This window comes from Danio rerio, chromosome 24, assembly GCF_049306965.1.
Source record: "Danio rerio strain Tuebingen ecotype United States chromosome 24, GRCz12tu, whole genome shotgun sequence".
Lineage (NCBI taxonomy): Eukaryota > Metazoa > Chordata > Actinopteri > Cypriniformes > Danionidae > Danio > Danio rerio.
In genome coordinates, this window is record NC_133199.1 from 42,405,685 (window position 1) to 42,412,500 (window position 6,816).

Below are 6,816 nucleotides of genomic sequence, written 5' to 3' on the forward strand. Positions count from 1 at the left end.
TCCCCCCGGAGCAGCCTGGAGTTAAATGTCCTGCTGAAGGCTACAATGGTGACAGAGAGCGATTGTAATCTATGTTTCTCAGGTCCCGGGTCGCCCCTGTATACTTGGACGTGAAACCGCAACCTTTGTGTTTGCAGCCCAGATCCTGAACTTGGCACTCATATACTGTACACTCTTCAAAAGAAAGCTTCCAAATAAATTAGCATTTCCTCAAGGAAAGCAGAGCATGTAGAGCAGAAAAAGGGACAGCGGTAAAGTTTAAGGTGCACATGAAGTCAGCAACCTCATGTCGGAAATATACTACACACATATGAACGCCAAAGCAATTCACAATGCAACTCAAGTTATATGATAACACTGATGGTCCATTTGAGTGTTTGTAGACTGATCATGCTAGTAACATGCTAGTAACATGTTAGTAACATGCTAATTCATGCTAAAATCATGCTAGTAACATGCTAATTCCTGCTAGAATCATGCTAGTAACGTGCTTAATCAAGCTAGAATCATGCTAACAACATGCTAATTCATGCTAGAATCATGCTAGTAACATGTTCATTTATGCTAGTAACATGCTAATTCATGCTAGAATCATGCTAACAACATGCTAATTCATTCTAGAAACATGCTAGTCATGCTAACACCATGCTAACAACATGCCAATTCATGCTAGAATCATGCTAGTAACATGTTAATTCATGCTAGAATCATGCTAACAACATGCTAATTCATGCTAGAAACATTCTAGTCATGCTAGAATCATGCTAGTAACATGCTAATTAATGCTAGAAACATGCTAAATCATGCTAGAATCATGTTAACAACATGCTAATTCATGCTAGAAACATGCTAGTCATGCTAGAATCATGCTAGTAACATGCTAGAATCATGCTAGTAACATGCTAATTCATGCTAGAATCATGATAATTCATGCTAGAATCATGCTAGTAACATGCTAGAATCATGCTAATTCATGCTGGAATCATGCTAGTAACATGCTAATTCATGCTAGAATCATGCTAACAACATGCTAATTAATGCTAGAATCAAGCTAACAACATGCTTATTTGTGCTAGAATCATGCTAATATCATGCTAATTCATGCTAGTAACATGCTAATTCAAGTCTTTCGGACTCTGCTTTTTAAGCCACCATAAAGTTTGTCCTCAAACTTTAATAATCTAGTTGAACATATTTCCTAAACTGCTTATCGATTGATCAGAATTCACGTACGGTTAAAATGCCAATGAACTCCCGCAAGTAAACATACGTGCAGACACAAAATGTCACTTTACTATGGAGGGACGACTGCGCTGGCTGATTATATCCCTGCTTTATACAAACTATACATTTCGAGAATGAAGCGCGGCCATGGCTGGAAAACAATGGATTAAAGCATCGCATGTCACTTCAGTAGAAGGCGTGAATTAATTTAGCTAAACTGCGACATGGTCATCTTGCGGAAATATTCCCAAGGATCCATTAGGTAATGTTTTTCCCTCTCTCTGTTGGCAAAGCGCTGTCAACAAATATTTTTCCTCCACTTCCCATAATGCACAGCGAATCGGCCTACGGCAGCTGGATTAGTCCAAAAGGTGCAGTACTTTTTGCTGTTGGGTCTGTTTTAGTTCGGATCATATTCTCACCACAAACGAATCGCTCCAGGGTTCGTTTGAAAGCGTACCGAGACCACCTCTTCAATCAGGTCTTGGTAAACTTTTTTGGTCCGCTTTTGGTGCGCACTCAAGTACAATTGCTGCATTCACACCTGCCCAAACAAACCGCACCAAGAGGGAAAACGAACTCTAGTGCAAATCAATCAAACTAAAGAAGGCAGGTTTGAAAGCACCCTTAAGCCTGGTTTATACTTCTGAGTCAAGTGATTGGCGTGAACCACGGCGCTTGAAACGCGCATAGCTGTGCATTTATACTTCTGCGCGCTGTTTCTGTTGGTCTGTAATAACACTTCCGAGACACTAGTTGGCAGTGAGGTGTTTATGTTCCTATGTGTCAAGTTTCTTTGCTGGTGTTTTGTTTTTTCTTAGAGCTTCCTGAACATACAAGTAGCTCAAACTCACTCATTTTGAGGCAGGAGCTGGCGGACGTGCAACAACTTTAACCATGAGGTAAACTCAAAACAAAACTTTCCATTCGGAGCTCCTTTATGGGACTCCACACTTGTGAACAATCACTCTATGGGGCTCGCGCAGCTCTCGGTCTCACCCAGACTCGTCAGCGATACCAAGCCGACCAATCACAGAGCTTGCGCTACGCATCATAGCGACGTGTAGTTACATTTTTTGAGAGGTGCGAGTCAGCGACACTGGCGAACACGGCGTAGGGCTATGCGTCAACACGTAGCCTGGGGCGTACCATTTGCGTGCGTTTGACGCAAGTGTGCCGCAAGCCTGCGTTTGAGTGAAGGTCTCGGCCATTAGATCGCCCCCTGGGGGCTGGCTGCAGTACAAGTCATAAAGCCCGCCTCCTCTGTGTTAATGAAGGAGACTTGAGCCCAAATAAAAAAATTAATTACACTTGCAATAAACTGTCCCGAAAGATGGTTCTGGTGGATTAAGGCACTGGTTATTGCGCTGAAATAGGTGCAGATCTTCATTTTTGTAAACAGTTTGTTTTTAGCAGTAATTTAATGCTGGGCGTGTCATCGTGATTGACAGCTGTGATTGACACTTTCTCAAAGCAGACCGTCTGAGCTTCGGCAGGAGACTGAAGTGTTATTATTCGATTTCTGTGTTATTTTACCATGACAAAATGAGTTCAGTAGTAAACTACAGTTTCTGACATACATGATCCTGGTGGAACACTGTTTATTCGCTAAGGTCAGGGCTTTTTTCGGGCTTTATTAGTTTGCTGATACACGTACGCCTAGCCACCCAGATAGCAAAATACACTAGGGCCAGTTCCTGCTAGATTCCAGCCGAAGACTTACCCCTCAGAGCTCAGACTGACTACCTCTGCTGGATGCCTGGACTCACTGCCCGAATCCAGCCCGAGTCAATCGAGCCAGATGCGGCGGCCGAGTGAGCCGGCGCTGCCGCATGCGAGCCGGAATCAGCCCGCGACGCCGCGAGTAGGTTATGCGCTGCGGACCGGAGCTGGCGCGATTGAATATATAAAACCCTCATATTTGTTAACGTTATTACATCCATTTGTGTTGATAAGACAGCAAACGCATGCTGAGAAGTTCGGGGGGCGTGGTTGATTTTACATAAAGCGTTTGGTTGGAAGCTCGACTCCGCTCATTTTTGCGGCTCCTCCTCTGGCTCCATCAGACAGTCCTTCTGCGCATGTCAAGGCTCCAATTTCAGCAGTCTTTTGCGACAGTTTGTGCCCGTCAAGCAGGCGTTTTGCCCTCAAAGCGTTCAATGGGAAAAGGGGCTGTCGCGTCGTCCATATTTTTTACAGTCATTGGTTTGACGCAGAAGTATAAATCAGCCTTTAGTCTACTAAACCACAGTTTACTCTAGTAAGTGTCAGCTTACTATACTTAAAAGGGACCTATTAGGCAAAAATTACTTTTATAAGAGGTTTAAACACAGTTGTAGTGATGGCAAATGTTTATTAATTCTATTTTTTATAATCACACTTGATAAACAGTCTGCAGAAACACTTTGATTGATATTCTCTCTTTGTACGTATTATGAAGGGGGACAGCCCCGCCCATTAGTTACCATCTCTCCCTCATTAGCACTAACAGCCCTGAGTGAGAAGCAGCCGTCTGTCCATTAGAGTTTTGAGCTGTTGTCAGCATAGACTAGGAGGATTATAAATGTGGAGTTTGAGGATGTTGAGTGAAAATACAAGGAAAAAGTGCTGGCAGTTTCTGTCCAGGTTTTATGTTGTAATTTACAACACAAACCCAGACAGTATAGTACTAAAATGTCAATAAAAGTCACTTTTTCAAATTTTTCAACATAAAAAGATGTTGGAGGAAAGATCAAGATCCCATAATGCAATTCAAAAGCTGAAATAAACAGGGGTAAATAGTTGCAGATCCCTGGAGAACTACATATATCATCATGCACCTCCCACACACACCAGTTCCAGTTCTCTCACTGATTGCACACACACAGCTGGAAGAGCTCATTATAGACTGCAGGGCCATGCAGAGACCCTTAAAGGAATCAGGTGCTCAAGAAGAATGGAGAGGGGGATTGGGGTAGATTGCGAAGTGAAGAGGGTGAGGGGGTGGGGTTGGAGGTGAGATCGCAAAGTGAAGAGCGGAAGGGCAGGTAGAAGAAGAGATCGCTAAGTAATGGTGCGGGGGCATGTGATGGTGAAGTGAAGATGGGGGGGGGGGGGTTGTTGGGTGATGGGATCTCAAAGTGAATAATTGGGTGGGGGGGCTGGGGGTTGCACTTTCATTCATTTCTCCAAGAGAAAAAAGGGCAGGTGTTCAAGCACCCAAAGCACCATCTCTGCACGTGCTTGATACACTGATTACCAGGACTACACATACACCCCACATTCACACACACAGTGCTGAGTCTTGTTAACCTGTAACTTTACAGAAGCATTTCCTAGTCCAGTCTTACCATGTTTCCTGACCCTTGTTTTGTTCTTTGTTTATCTTGTTTGCCACCTGCACCAACCTCTGCCTGTGACCTGGACTACGCTTCTTCTACCGTTTGTTCCTGTTGACCATTGCCTGCCTGACCAAGCTGAGCACTTCAAAAGAAAATATACAGGCATTTTATAACAAGATTTTTTTAAACAACACCAACCCAGACAATACAGCACTGCAAACTTAAAAAAATGTTTATTAAAGTCACTTTTAGACACTTTTTAAGGTTAAAAGTTGTTGGAAGATAGATATAGCTCCCATAATGCATTTCAAAAGCATAAATAAATGGAGAAAAATAAAAATACATATCACAAAATATAGAAAACTAACTAAACTAATTTACGGATATGTTTATTACAGGGTAGAAACAAAGATACAAACGAAAGAAATCAACATTTAACAAAACATCTTCCAATTAAAGAATATTAAACTGCGAAAAGTGGTCCAGGATAGCCCATGATTCACAGATCCTTTGAAGAACATTTATTTTGAAGAGTTTATGAAGCTTACACAGGCTATTTGGAGTCATTAATTAATCATGGGCTGAATTCTGCGACACACGGGGAAGTGTCAGATGAGTTTCCTCTCTGCCAGAGCAGTGTGTGTGTGTGTATGTGTGTGTATGTTTGTGTTCTACAAATGCTCCGCCAATCCAAGCAGACTCATTCTCTAAGATCAACAGCGAAAACACCTGAGAAAACACAGTAATAGCACCTAAATTCTCCAGGCTCCCGGTTTGCGCTGGTGTATAAATATGAAGAGCCGTCAGTGAAATGTATACAGCCCAACAGAAACCTGCTAGTGTTTATATACATTTAAACCTGTATATTATTAAACTGCTATGTGTGTGTGTGTGTGTGTGTGTGTGTGTGTGTGTGTGTGTGTGTGTGTGTGTGTGTGTGTGTGTGTGTGTGTGTGTCTGACTGACCTTCAGCGACTGAAGTCATAAATGTGTCCCCACTGCACCTTTAATATCCAAAACTACAGGAAAAAATCATAGGTTAAACTTCTCAAATTAATAATATAATATAATAGATAGATAGATAGATAGATAGATAGATAGATAGATAGATAGATAGATAGATAGATAGATAGATAGATAGATAGATAGATAGATAGATAGATAGATAGATAGATAGATTTTACCCCAGACATGCTCAATAATTTTCATATCTGGTAACTGGTCTGGCCAATCCTGGGGCACCTTGACCTTCTTTGCTTTCAGGAGTTTTGACGTGGAGGCTCCATACTTCATACTTCAGGCTGTTGATGCAGCCATCCACTCAGCAGATCTCTAACACGCCCCCACACTGAATGCAACCCCAAACCATGATTTTTTCTTCACCAACTTGACTGATTTCTATGAGAATCTTGGCTCCATGTGGGTTCTAATAGGTCTGATGCCACCTACGGCCTTTGTTCCTTTTTGCACTACCAGCTGATCGCTTACCATTCGAGTCTGGTGCAAAACGGTTCAGCAGGTAAAACAAAAGCCAAACAATTAAATAAACAACAGGGTGAGAATGTGGTAAGATCTGAAAATGTGGTAAAAATCAGGTGGCCGTGAGGGCTTTTCTTTTTCTAGATTGCTTTTGAAAACACTGTTGTTTGGTTTTAGGGAAGGGGTTGGGTAGGTCAATCCGTGCTTTTGAAAACACTATCAGTTGGGTTTGGGGAAGGGGGTGAGTGGTAGAATCGGTCGGTCGGTCAGTCGACAGCGGTCTCTGGTGGATTTACGTGAGAACAGCAGCCACGAATAGCACTTGGGAGAGAAATTTGAGATCTGAAAAAGCGTACACAGCGGCCGCTGGTGGATTTACACGAGAACAGCAGACACGAATAGCACTCACAAGGGAAATTTGAGTATTGAAAAAGCGTACACAGCGGCCTCTGGTGGATTTATGTGAGAACAGCAGGCACAAATAGCACTCACGAGAGAAATTTGAGATCCGAAAAAGCGTACACAGCGCCCTCTGGTGGATTTATGTGAGAACAGCAGGCACAAATAGCACTCACGAGAGAAATTTGAAAACCTAAAAAAGCGTACACAGCGCCCTCTGGTGGATTCGTGAAAACAAAAACTGCAAAAAATAAAAATCTCCTGGGATGTAGACGGGGGTACGCATCCATAATGTGCCTGAGTTGGAATCTCCAGGTCATTTTCTGTCAGACGGTGTTTTGGAGTAAAATCAAGAACACTGAAGAGCTGTTTTACCAAGGCAATCTCACTCCTA